Here is a 13,122-nt window from a genome sequence, read left to right as displayed (position 1 = left end):
GCGTTTTAATGACAGACTTTGCAAAATCTTAAAGCCTTTAGAGATTGAAGGGAATAATTTTTTAATGAACATGTGTCATTCTATTTTAAAAGTAATATGTGATTACTACCAAAAAAAAAAAAAAAAGACAAATGCAGAAAAGTACAAAGCAGAATTGCCTGTCAGCCTGCTACCCAAAGACAAGCACCATTAGTATTTTGTTGTATTTTCTTTTCATCTTTTCTGTATGCCTATTTATTGTAACCTTTATTTGTGTGTGTGTGTGTGTGTGTGTGTGTGTGTGTGTGTGTAAAAAGATGATTACATTGCTGTTTTTAGTTTTAACTTAGAATACATAGATAACTTTGTATCTTTCTTTTCTCCAACATTATAACCCAGGAGGCATTCTCCATATTATTATAAATTTCTCATAAATAGTAACTCTTAATGGCTACAAAATAAGGGATACATTTTTTTAGACAGGGAGGGCACAAGTGAGTGAGAGGCAGAGAGAGAGAGAGAAAGAGAAGCGGGGCTCACCTGAAGTGGGGCTCACGTTTACCCCAAGCTGGGCACGAGCTCACCCAATGTGGGTCTCAAACTCACAAACCATGAGATCATGACCTGAGCTGATGCTTAACAACGGAGCCACCCAGGCAGGCCCCCGATAAGACATACGTTTTTAAGGGTAAAATCCCCAACTCTATTAGGTCCTGTGGGAGATAAATGTATAAAACTAAACTAAATGTAGATTCTCTGAGGATGGTGATTTTGTCTCTTTTTATTCTCTGCAGATAAATATGTGGAGTCCCAGAGGCCGCATGTGGAGTCCTAGAGGGCTCTGGGACTCCCTCTCCAAACCAGACTATCCCCTGATTTGCTATGAACTCATTCTTCATAATGACAGACAAGCAACTCTCTCTGGCTTCTTCTATGATCTGTTGCTAAGGCACAAGTAAGAGTAAACACATGAGTCATAAAAATAGAAATAGGGTTTTTTAAAGCACCTGTTTCCTATTTAACACCCTCATAAGCATGTTTTGAAAACTATAGGGAAATCTGAGAATGCTTCAGATTTTCTTAGCATTTTTTAGGAATTAGAAATGCAAGTTATAATAAAGTCATCTATGTGACTGTCTGATCCTCGCATATGTAAAAGTGTTGGAAACTGTACAAACAGATTAGATCTCATTTAAAGCAAAAATAAATCCTAAAAGGTACATCAGTTTGTTTAGTCAACAGCTTTGATGCCCAAGAAAACAAGGCAAGACTTCGCCCCGCTCTGGTAGCATTTGAGTAAAGTTCTGGCAATGGTCCTATCTAGTTAAAGCTTTAAGATTTTATCACCAAGAACAAGGTTCCACACAAGGTTCCACACAAGGATCAGTGGTTCCACACAAGGAACGGAAACTGACTCATGGAAAATTTCTAATAAAAATTGGGCAGAGCTGAAAGGATGCTTTGTGAAGTGCATATACCTAATAGAAGGAGTCCATGAGAGAAAGTCTATTTTTGCTTACCTAAGGGCCACCATTGAACCTACCTTTGTGTTCTACTGAGCAAGTCTTTGTATAGTGTATTCATGTACTCTCATACTTCTTTTCGGCCTCTCTAAAACCTTAAGATATGTACCCCATACATGTCCACAGACCTGATGTATGAGACAAATTTGATTTTGAAAACAAATATCAAGTGGACAAGAACAATGTTTAAGTTGTACATTATCACTACTGTTTAGTCTCTTACATCAGCTCTGGCAGAGGCAGCCCAAGGAAATGAGGGAAGGACTGCACTACCTCATTCTTTTTTCTCTCCCCAACCACAGCCAAGACTGTAGGCAACAGACGAAGGTTCTGAGGCTACAGCAAAGGTGGGGAAGAGACTGGGAGGCGGATCCCCCCAGGGAAGGCTAAAGGAAGGGGGGAGCTTTGATGGGATCAAGAAAGGAGATACAGAACTTTCTAGATTCAAAGAATTTTTAATTATGTGAAAGGATGTTTATGCAAGAGGATGACCTCTTTTTTCTCCATTTCTTCCGGGGTAGGTCAAAAGAAAATGGACTTAAGCTGTAGCAGAGTAGGTTTAGGTAAGACAGGAGAAGGAATTTCCTGAATGTGGAGGTCGTTAAAAACTGGAATGAGTTACTAAGGGAGTCGGTGGACACTGTTCCTCTGGGGAACATTTAAAAATAAGATAAATTTTCATCTGTCAGGGAGGGTTTAGAAGTAATCCAACCAGAAGGCCTCTCAAAGCATTTTCCAGCCCTACAACCTGAAGGCCAAATTCCCTCCGATTTTATTTCTACAGTTAACTAGATTGGCGATGGACGCCTGGAGCACAGCTCAGGATTTCAGATGCGGTAACTGGAGGTGATTACTTTTACTTCTATAATAAGACACCACTTTGCATAAAAGACTAAGGTCATAATCCTTCCTGGAAGCCGCATCAAGAAAAACATTCCGAACTCAAAACCTGCAAATGACTGCATAGACACATTCACTCTCATCCTCCCAAATGCAAAACACCACGCTCTCCTCTCTGCCTTTTTGTTCCCTTAGGTCTGCGGGGCTCACCTTTCCAGTTTTTAAGTTTATCTTTCCCAGACAGTCATTCCAAATACTCCGTTTTACAACTAGTCAGTTTCTCCAAACAGTCTTTCAAAACCTAACCAAATATTTTCCCTGCAATTATTTGGCTAGGTTTCAATCTTAGATATAGCAAGCTAAAAAACAAAGTTTGGAAAAAGTGTAGTCAAGCACATTCTTCTCTTGTCCTTTTCTCTTGAGTTGAAATCAAGCCATGGGTTTGGGGCCAGGGCGGTGGGGCGGGGGGGGGGGGGATTTCCACCCACCCTCCGTCCTGGAGGACCCACTGCCCTGATGCTCTCTCTCTTGTAATTTACCAGCTTTGTTTGAGCTCTGGGGCTTTCCTTTCTTTTACATGCTTCAAGTCGTCTTTGTTGCCTGGCAAAGCAGGAATGTTCAAAGGAATTGATAACCAAACCCTCCTCCAGATGCCCCGCACCTCCTTTTCATTCTTTCCCTAACTTTTTTTCCCTTTAGCTTCTCCCGCCTCCTGCTCACCCTTCACACCAAGACATTTGTCAGAAGGTCCCTCTGCGTTCTCCAACCCCTTTGTCCAGCATGAACTCTCTGAATTCAAGTGGAAAGAGAAGGAATTTGGCCTAGGTAAGAAAAGGAGAGGCTGGCCAAGGATAAAGGGAAGCACGAGGGGGCTTCAGCTGCCCCGAACCCTGGGCTAGATGCTGTCTAACAGTTCTCTCTTAAGCAGGGAGAGAAAACTCCTCCAAGAACTCAGTTTGGCACATCTCCTGGCCGGATTTGGGCAAAAAGAGATAAATGATGACCAAGGGAGACAACTTGGATTTATTCATCGACTGTGAATTAAAGTAGATCATATAACTAACACTCTTCACAAGACCATCACATGTCTACAATTTTGCTCCTGGGTCTAAATTAGAGTGGCCAAATAATAATGACAAAAATTGTTAAATCATCATTATTATTACTTCCATAGAAGCTTCACAGAGAACTTTAAGTCTTGATAGGGATAACGTGAAGAGGGGGATCATCTCAGTCTCCATACAAGAGTAAAAGAGGTATATTCTCTTCTTGTACAAATGGGGAAAACCAGGAACAGAGTGACGACATAACTGACTCAGGGTAGCCAAACAAAGCACAAGGTTCTGTGCACCCATATGTAATATATCCTTCACCAGGATGCCCTGTTAGGATGAAATCTACTTGTATAGCTAAACAGGTAGTAAGGTTTAAAAAAAAATAGAAAACACGTGCACCAAAAGATATTAAATTGAGTTTATGAGTAACATCCTCCAAATAATAAAATACATCACTACCTATGTAACACAGCAAGAGAAGTTTATTGACAGTCTGTCTTCTTGGCAATAGTTGGTTCATCCAGGTCTGCAGCCCCAAGGTTGTATCCAGATTTATCTAGAGAGTCAACCAGAACCCCAGGCCCCTTCAGGCCACTCAGAGTCCAACTCTCCTTCATCAAAAGAGAAAGAGGGATGGAAATGGAGATAGAGAGAGGGATAGCGATACAGATAGGAAAGTCAGAAAAGATCATTTGCATTGGTTTTACCTCCAGGGACCTACACACTCTTTACCAGAGACAAACTTTCCTTGGGTATTGCACATTGGACGGTTAACCCAGCCCTTAAGTGATAGTCCCGTCCTCCATGGAACAACCCCTGGCCTAAATGTATCCTTGTTCTCTGAAGTGTTGAGAGAGGAATATAAGCATAATTCCCCTCTTTCAGCCCACCATATCCTTACTCTGATTCAACCAACCACCATGATCGCTAGCAGATGAAAATCTTTATTTTCGCACATGTCCTGAGCCTTCACCTTAATTCCTGAAGACAACCAGCTGGTTCTGCCTTGGTCCCTCTCCTTCCCTAGACAGGAAGAACCCACAAGCCCAGCTCACAGAAATGTGCAGCATGGTTACCAAGGTTCTGTGAAGGCTCGGGATACCACCGGGTGTCAGATCCTCCACTCAATGTGGCTGGTTCCACTACGAAGAAACAAATCATCCCTTTGAACAAAAAGCTCCAAAACTTGGAGGGAAGAGAACACAAAAGCTGCAGATCTCTGTAAATTACATATTATCTGCGCCTAGAATGCCCAGAGGGGTCATGAATTTGGAGATCTCAACAAAAGCAACAAGCCAATATCTGACACCTTCTGTTCCTAAAACTCATTACAGCTCTGGGAATGAAAGTATAGGGAGACAAAAACAAACAAACAGTGAATAAATTATTTACAAGAGGAAAAGCCTTCATTATCTTCTTGAGTGTTTCCCAATAGCTTCAAAACCGATAGAGAAAGACAAGTCTTGCCTCCTAAACTGTCTCCTGAATTCAAATTATCTCTGGTCTGGTATTGAAAGGACTCTTTGTGCCTTCGTGAATTGGCCTGAAAAATACTGAGTCCCCCAATCTTAAGCCTTTCTTCTCTTTCTAAAATGTCATAAGGAAAAGCAATAAGAAAATTTAAATCACATATCCTCTAAGAAAGAGATGTCTGGGGACACCTGGTCAGTTAAGTGTCTGACTTCCGCTCAGGTCATGATCTCACCATTCGTGGGTTCGAGCCCTGCGTCGGGCTCTGTGCTGACAGCTCAGAGCCTGGAGTCTGCTTCGGGTTCTGCATCTCCCTCTCTCTCTGCCCCTCCCCCACTCATTCTCTCTCTCTATCTCTCTCTCTCAAAAATAAATAAACATCAAAAAAAGAGAGATCTTTTTTTTATCAGCCTTTCAAATTATTGAAAAGTCTGTTCTTTATGTTGAATTGGGAAAATGTGCTGATGTTTCTGTGATACCTAAAATCTGACTAGTGCTCTCACACTTTATTCAGAGAAGATTCTGCAGCACTTTGCTCCTCTGGACAGCAGAGCATCTCCATTGCGCTGGACTGAACTGAGCTTGGGGATGGAGGGGACAAATTTAGAGTGGATCTAATTCCTTCACCGTGAACCCCTCAAGACGTGAGGCTCATCTTGATAGCCAACATCTCACTCCTAGTAAGCACTCAATAGAGCCTGGCTAACTCAATTAACAAATAAATGAACAATCATGTCTAAATCACTAAGATTTTCTCCCTCTTTCCCCTCCCCACCCTCCATATCAGTCTTTCCCGAGAATCACTCCTTGCCCATGTTCTTCCCCCAAAGAATTTTAGTAAAAGGAATGTACCATATTCTGAGAGTCTTACACATTCTGTTTCTTATTTCATCTGAGAAAGAATTTACTGAAGAGTCCTCCCCACCACATGTGGATTGAATTTCCAGTCTCTTCTCCCCATTTCCACCTTTCTTTTATTTCTGTCTCCATCAGAGCACGGCACTCAATATGCTGCAGAAATAATTTTCTGCTGAATGAAGTTCGGCCATAAGTCAAGGGCAGATTTATTAAGGCCCCCGCATAGCCTGTTCCCCCAGCTTACTGTCGACATGACAGTTTAAATCTTTGATCACTCTTGCGCGTAACCCCTTCCCTGCTGGACAGTCCAGACCTGAGATGAGCACCCCGCTCCAGCACGTGGGCTGTGTTGAACATGATTCTGAGCCCGTGCAGACAGGACATCTTCGACAAGACCGGGGAGTGTCCAGTGTTTTCAGGGACAGTCAAGGTATTCCCACATACGCACTGGTTTTTCAACATGCCTCTGTTCCCAGAAGACAGTTTATTGTCACCACGGCCGTGCCTCGTTTTCCACTTCTTCCTTACAGCAAGGAAACACCACTGCAGTTGGGTCACTAGAGAGCTATTTCATTCAGCAGATTGGCTGGGTGTTCTGTGAGAGACGGCTGTTATTTCTGTTTGCTTTTGGTTTCTGTTTCTAGTGATTTTTACCTTTCTGTGACAGCATACCAAACCTCTGGCCCCACATAAAACAGTCTTTAAAAACCCCTTGAATCAGTCAGGTAGTGGGGTTTTATGTATCGATTACCTTTTTTTAAGTGTTTACTTATTTCGAGAGAGAGAGCAGGACTAGAAGAGAAGCAGAGAGAGGGAGAGAGAGAGAATCCCAAGCAGCTTCGTGCTGTCATCACAGAGCCCAAAGATGCAGGACTCGACCTCACAAACCAGGAGACCATGACCTGAACTGAAATCAAGAGCTGGATGCATTAAGGAAGACACTTGTTGTGATGAGCACTGAGTGTTATACATAGGGGATGATTCACTGGAATCTACTGAAATCATTATTGCACTATATGCTAACTAACTTGGATGTAAATTTAAAAATAAATAAAATAAAATAAAACTCAAAAAATAAATAAATAATAAAAATAATAATAGGGGCGCCTGGGTGGCTCAGTCAGTTAAGCGTCTGACTTCAACTCAGGTCATGACCTCACACTTCGTGGTCCTAGCCCCGCATCGGGCTTTGTGCTGACAGCTCGGAGCCTGGAGTCTGCTTTGAGTTCTGTATCTCCCTCTCTCTCTCTGCCCCTCCTCCACTTGTACTCTGCCTCTCTCTCCCAAAAATAAATAAACATTAAAAAAAGTTTTCAAAAAATAGTAGTAATAATAATAATAAAAGAGTTGGATGCTTAACCAACTGAACCACCCCGGCACCTCAATGATTACTTTTAAATGTTGTTTGATGTCCCTGTGTATTACATGTGGGCACTTTGGTTATCAACACACACACGCACGCACGCACACACACACACACACACACACACACACTTTCCCTTCACAAAACAGTGCTGGAAGCTGGTACTAAGAATATTAAACTGCTTGCACAAGTTGGAAGGCTCCTGGAAAGGGTTCTTCCATCCATGCTAACCGAAGTATAATATTGTCTGTTTCAGGTCACCAGGGTGCACATTCCCTTGTTGCAGATTCTTTGGTCTACATTTGCCCCATTGATTCCTTGCAAACAAATGATTGCTATTGTTGCTCCTCCCACCGAGGAGCACTTTACATGTATCATAGTCTTCTCCATACGTCATGCCATTAGATTCTTGCCATAATTTCTACCAGTGTAGGTTCTGGTCTTATCTTATGTGAGGAACCCTGACTTATTCAAAGTGATGTCCTAATGTAGGTAGCAGACTAAGCCCTTATACTCAGATCCTCTTTGGAGACACAATCTTTTTACAAGTAACCCCATTAAAAATCACCAAAACACTGAGAAGCTTGTGGAAAGGGTTGTTGGCAAAATACCCACCACCACCCCCCACCGCCTTTTTTTAGTGTAAGTACTAATTCAGAATATACAGAAACACATTTAAAAAAAAGAAAAAAAATGACCTTAACCCCCTAAAGATAACCATCTACCATTTGGGTATATCTCCTCCCAGGCATGTTCCTCTAAACAGGGAACAGAGTATGTTCCTTTAAAGTTGCAATTACTTCTAGAAAAATATTAGAAACCAGCCATAGAGTGGCATCATTAGAGAAGAGCTGGCCAGAAGTGCTAAGAGAGGTCATAGCTATTCTGTTCTCGTTTAGATAAACACAAGTTTCTGCCCACACCCTGTTGTTGTCACGGGCACTTGAAGAGAAATAAGAATACATTTTCCTTTCGGCAGAAGATTAACTGAACATCCACCGACTGCAGTGTCGGTGTGGTCCTCAGGGCCTCACAAACTCTGGTCTAAAGAAGAAAAAGAAAACAATACAGAAAGTACACAAAGAGCTGAAGAGGGCAAAATTTGCAGGAACCGGCTCAGCGCTGTCAGGAAAAATAACAAAAAGTTAATCAAATTTCCAGGAAGTTGGGTGTTTGTGGAAGATCCTAAGTGCTTCTTACCGGGGGTGACCCACATAAGACAATGTGCTCCTGTTGGGATGTCACATTTGCCCTACAGAAACAGCCAAGATCCCACACTGTCTCCTCACAGGAGCTCGTAGATTTGTCCAAGGGGGCTGCCTTTTTCTCCTGGCAAAGCTCTCAGTTGTCACCTAACACCTGCCAATTGTACAAGGTCATCCACCCGGGATATTTTCATTATCTGCTAGATAAGCTGGGGGAGCTCTTACTTACAGAGAAATAGATGTGTTCCCCGCCCAATCGCATCCATCCATCTCCTGCTTGGATCCTTTTACTTGGGCATAACCATGGTTTCAGGCAGGCATTGATCTTGGAGTTTTTGAGAAAATTGGCCTTATCTGCTAATGCTGCAAGCATTTTTTTTTTAAATCTACCTGCTTTAATCTGCAGTTGTAATAATATAGGTGTGCCATTTTTCAACTGTTTTTATTTTCAAGCATTGCAAAACAAATGTGATTTCTGATAAATTCTTATTTATGAAAAAAAATGGCTATACATGATATGCTTAGAAATCCACTTTCTCAACATTTCCCCCCCAAACATTTTAAACACCACAGGCAGAGTATGACAGCCACAGTGGGACAATGGGGATAACTGACAGGTTTTGAGCATGTGTGGGGTTTTTTTGCCTGTGCCCCAAAGTTTCTGAGCCTTCGGGAGCTTGCAGAGACAATGACTCTGGCTTAATAACTGTGAAATGCTATTGAACTAGCAATAAAATATATTCTCTACCACGGAACAATATGATACTTACAACAGCCAGCCTTCCTGCCAATCACAGGACATTCACAAAAAAGTGACTCGAGCTCCTTTAGCAACGGGAAGGGCCCCATGTGAAATGTGTGTACACGAGCATGAGGCTTTGGCAAAGCCACAGGAGCTCTGAGGCCGCACAGCACAGTTTGGGTTACACTAAACTGTTGTGTTTATGTACACGTAGAAGAAGAACATCTCTCTTATTTACAAAAGATAAACCCAAACATCAGGGTTGCATGCTAGTGACTATGGCCTTTCCCACACGCATTCTTACTTTCAGCCCATCGTACATATATTAGAGCACTTACTCTATAGGTCCCCTCAGGCATTCCCAGGCTTCCTTATACTGACAGACCGGTTTGGCAAAATAGCAGGTTATTTCACACGAAGGTGAGGTTTTTAAGTAAAAGGAGGAAACAGGACCTAAAATAAAGAAAAAAAGAAGAGAATGCTGTTTACTCAAACCTGAGAAGGACTCCCTTCCTAGGAAGAAGTCCTCAGGCCCCAGTGAGTCAGCAAAGGAAAGCTAACCAAATGGCCGCTCGGAGAAGGGTAAGAACCGTGCTCTCCGTGGGTGATTCTTTTCCTACATGAGATCAGCAACCAGCCTGATTTGGGCAAATTGCAAGGCTCTGGCTCTGTCTTAAGTATACATTATGTGCAGGAGAATTGATGGACAAACATCCTGAAACTGAGGTATTTAGAATCAGCCGTCACACCAGAATGCTGCACCATGTCGAGAAATCTACAGCAAGAAATATGGGCATAAAAACGCATCTCAAATGCTACATCGTGGGACAACCCAGTCACGTGTGGGTTAAAGTCATAGCAAAATTTGCATTATTCGTTGGCTGTGTCCCATTATTATTCTTCAGCCTCTGCTTGATGTAAATTGGGGATTTGAGCCAGCACAGATAAGAGTTTAAGTTGGTTCTTTCCCAGACAAAAGGGACAAAAGGCGAAAATTCTCATGCAGACAGGGTGAATCGGCACAGAGATGACTGAAAAGGCATCTTGTGTTCAGCGTTTTCCTTGATCCTTGACTCTTTTGGGCTGACGAGTGACAGTTCCAAAGGGATTCAAAGAGAGAAGTTGCAAAAGGAGGGGTTCTAGGAAGTGTGATGTCAGAGTTCTCCTTTCAGTTTGACACTATCTACATCCTTCTCAGATTGTACGAGACACATTTCACTGATAAAGATGAAATCTTAAAAAAAAAAAAAAAAAGCCAACACTAGACTTTTTCGATAGTTTCTAGGGTGAGGCCAACACTTTAGCAATGGTTTCTTAGTAAGTTGTGTGTCCCTCACTGGCTGTGGTCTCCCTGAGAACAGGGACCTTGTATTCTCCACCTTTAATTCCTCCACAGCCTCTAGCACAAAGCCTGTGCATAGTAGGTCCTCACAATCAATGTTAACTGACAATGGGGTTCTACTTGCTCAGTAAACGAAATCTGCTAGCAGTTTAACCACACGAAGCTGCTTCTTTTATAGGACAAAACATGATCATATATTGGAAGTTTCATAGGATTAAACCCCATACTATCCCTATATTACTAGCTACTTTCCACATACATTATTCCTACTATTCCACATACATTTCCTAAGAGGCACTGTGTGCCCTCCACTGTAGCCACACTTAACTCCACTTACAAGTGAGGAAAGAGGTATGTAGATCAGTTAAGAGATTGCCAAAGCCAAGTCATTAGTTGAGGAATAGCTAAACCTTGTATGTACTATTGGTCCCTAAACCCTATATGTTAGTCAGGCACCTTTCCATCAAAAGTGAAAGAAACCCAACGTAAACAACCTTACACGGAAAGGTAGATTTAGTGGCTCATAAACTAGGAAGTTAAAGGTTGGGGTTTTTTCAGGCACGGGAACTCAAATAATAACAATGTCCTTTTTTTCTTTCTCTCTCTCTTTCCATCTCTTTGTTCTGCTTACCTCTCTTCGTTTGTATATTGTATACTGGCCTCATTCTCTTATCACAGGCTTTCTCTACACACAAAAGCAAGAGGCCCTAAATCTGTCCCAGTGCCCATATACCAGCTCCCATGGAAGGATATGATTGACCTTACTTAGGCCGTATGCCCAAGGCTGGGCCCAATCCCTGTGAGAGAAAGATTGGATTTGGCCGAAGCCTAGGTCATGGGTCTACTCCCAGGGTCAGCATCATGGACTGAATATCTGCGTACCCCCAAAACTCATATCTTGATACCCGCCTCCCAGTGTGGCGGTGTTGGGGAGGGAAGCCTTTGGAAGGTAATTAGGATGAGAGGAGTTTGTGAAGACAGAGCCCTCCCGAATGAGGTCAGTGCCCTTATAAAGATCACAAAAGAGCTTGCTCGTCTCTGTTCTCTGCCATGTGAGGATACAGGTCGGCAGTCTACAACCTGGAGAGGGTTCTCACCAGAACCCAACTGCGCTGGCACCTGATTCCAGACTTCCCGCCTCCAGAACTGTGAGAAATAAATTTTTGTTGCCTTAAAGCCATTCAGTCTATGACACTGTGTTACAGCAGCACTAACTGCCTAAGACAGCCAGGGATGAGGCTCTATTATTAACAAACAATCCAGTGGAAACACCTAGGATAGAGACGAAGAAATTTCCCAGCGGAAGGAGAAGAGAGGCAGACAAAACTACGATGTCCAGTATTGTCTCGCTCATTCGTCCTCAAGTGCCCCCACCATCCTGCCCGTGAGCTCCAAAACACTTCATTTGCTGATTAACGAACTAGGTCCTTGTTACAAAGTTGGTGTTCATGAGGCTGAAAGACCAGCTCACCACTTACTCTAATTTGGACAGTGCCACCCTCCCCCACTCCTCCTGCCCCCCTAAGAACAGGATGGATCCATAGCTTGCTTCCTGTTGGGAGGAAGGGGCTACAGACTATCCTGTGACCAGGTCAGACCTGGTCAAGGTTCAAACTCAAGCGCCCCTTACTTTACCCCAAACCAAACAAAGCTGTGTATGGACACCAGTCCAAACCTACCACACCTAGGCGAACCTGCAAGAGGTGAGAGCTAGAGGGCAAGCCACATTCCATTTCTAGAATGAGCCAAAAACCACAGGCACTTCCGAATTCGTTTGGGGAGGACCAAGGTTATCAGAAAACGACGTTAAAATAGTCTGGTTCTGCAGATGTTCTTGTTTCATGGCAATATGTACCCAGCGATTTATTGATAGGAAAGAAAATAAGTGATTAAAGGCCTATAGAGGTGTTCAATGAATATTTGTTGAATTGAGCTGGATTAAATTCAGCGTGGTCTGGTCTTTCAATTAAACAGGCCAGCGGGCCACGCCTGGCAAGTTTAGCTGTCTTTCTGAAAGGCGAGTGGCAGATCTGGTCGCAGTTAGGAGGCAGCAGGCACAGTGTCCTGGCAGAAGTCGCGTGTGCTTTGCAGCCCAAAGGGTGTGACTTCATCCACTATGCAAGATGGTCTGAGAACACCCCAGGGCGGGCCAAGGAAGGGGTTTTGGCTTTCAAGAATACCCTTACTAAGCAACCACGCTCTGCTGTGTGCCCTGTTAAGAGATCTTCTCTAGTTTCAAGACTATTTTCTTAACAGAGGGTGCCACTTTAATATCCTGCCGTGGCACTAAACAGTATAGATCAAGGGCAGCCTGGGGGAGAACCAAGACAGGTTTAATGGCCAGGGTCAAACATCTTGAAAGAATATGGCCTCAAGGGCCGGGCCCAGCACTTCTGAGACTGCACAGTGAGAAGAACACACAGGGATCCAGAGAACAAGGTGCCATCCTGTGGCTCCTCAGAAGTTTTCAGCCGCTTCTAGGGAACGCGGCACAGGGGATTCATTGAGCATGACTCTGGGGGAATGGCTGTCTCTTCAGGGTTGTCTGCTCACAAGGGAGTTTTCCCCAGAAGCTTTTTCAAAACGACTTCCTGGGGCGCCTGGCTGGCTCAGTGGGTTAAGCGTCCAACTTCAGCTCAGGTCATGATCTTGGAGTTATCGAGTTCGAGCCCTGCATCAGGCTCTGTGCTGACAGCTCAGAGTCTGGAGCCTGCTTCCAGATTCTGTGTCTCCCTCTCTCTCTGC

The 13,122-nt window shown here is 43.3% G+C and overlaps 1 long non-coding RNA gene across 1 annotated transcript in view; it reads right to left on the bottom strand.

Moving 5' to 3' along the window:
• The window catches only part of LOC131509254 (uncharacterized), a 76,808-nt gene that overhangs the window by 50,138 nt on the left and 13,548 nt on the right, over window positions 1-13,122 (bottom strand). Inside the window, exon 2 of the long non-coding RNA XR_009260394.1 lies at window positions 9,374-9,488. This is a non-coding gene — a long non-coding RNA (uncharacterized LOC131509254). The remainder of the gene's footprint in view (window positions 1-9,373; window positions 9,489-13,122) is intronic.

This window comes from Neofelis nebulosa, chromosome 4, assembly GCF_028018385.1.
Source record: "Neofelis nebulosa isolate mNeoNeb1 chromosome 4, mNeoNeb1.pri, whole genome shotgun sequence".
In the NCBI taxonomy this organism is placed as follows: Eukaryota; Metazoa; Chordata; class Mammalia; order Carnivora; family Felidae; genus Neofelis; species Neofelis nebulosa.
Note: the sequence above shows the minus strand (reverse complement) of the source record. Positions and strands in the feature narration are given on the sequence as shown.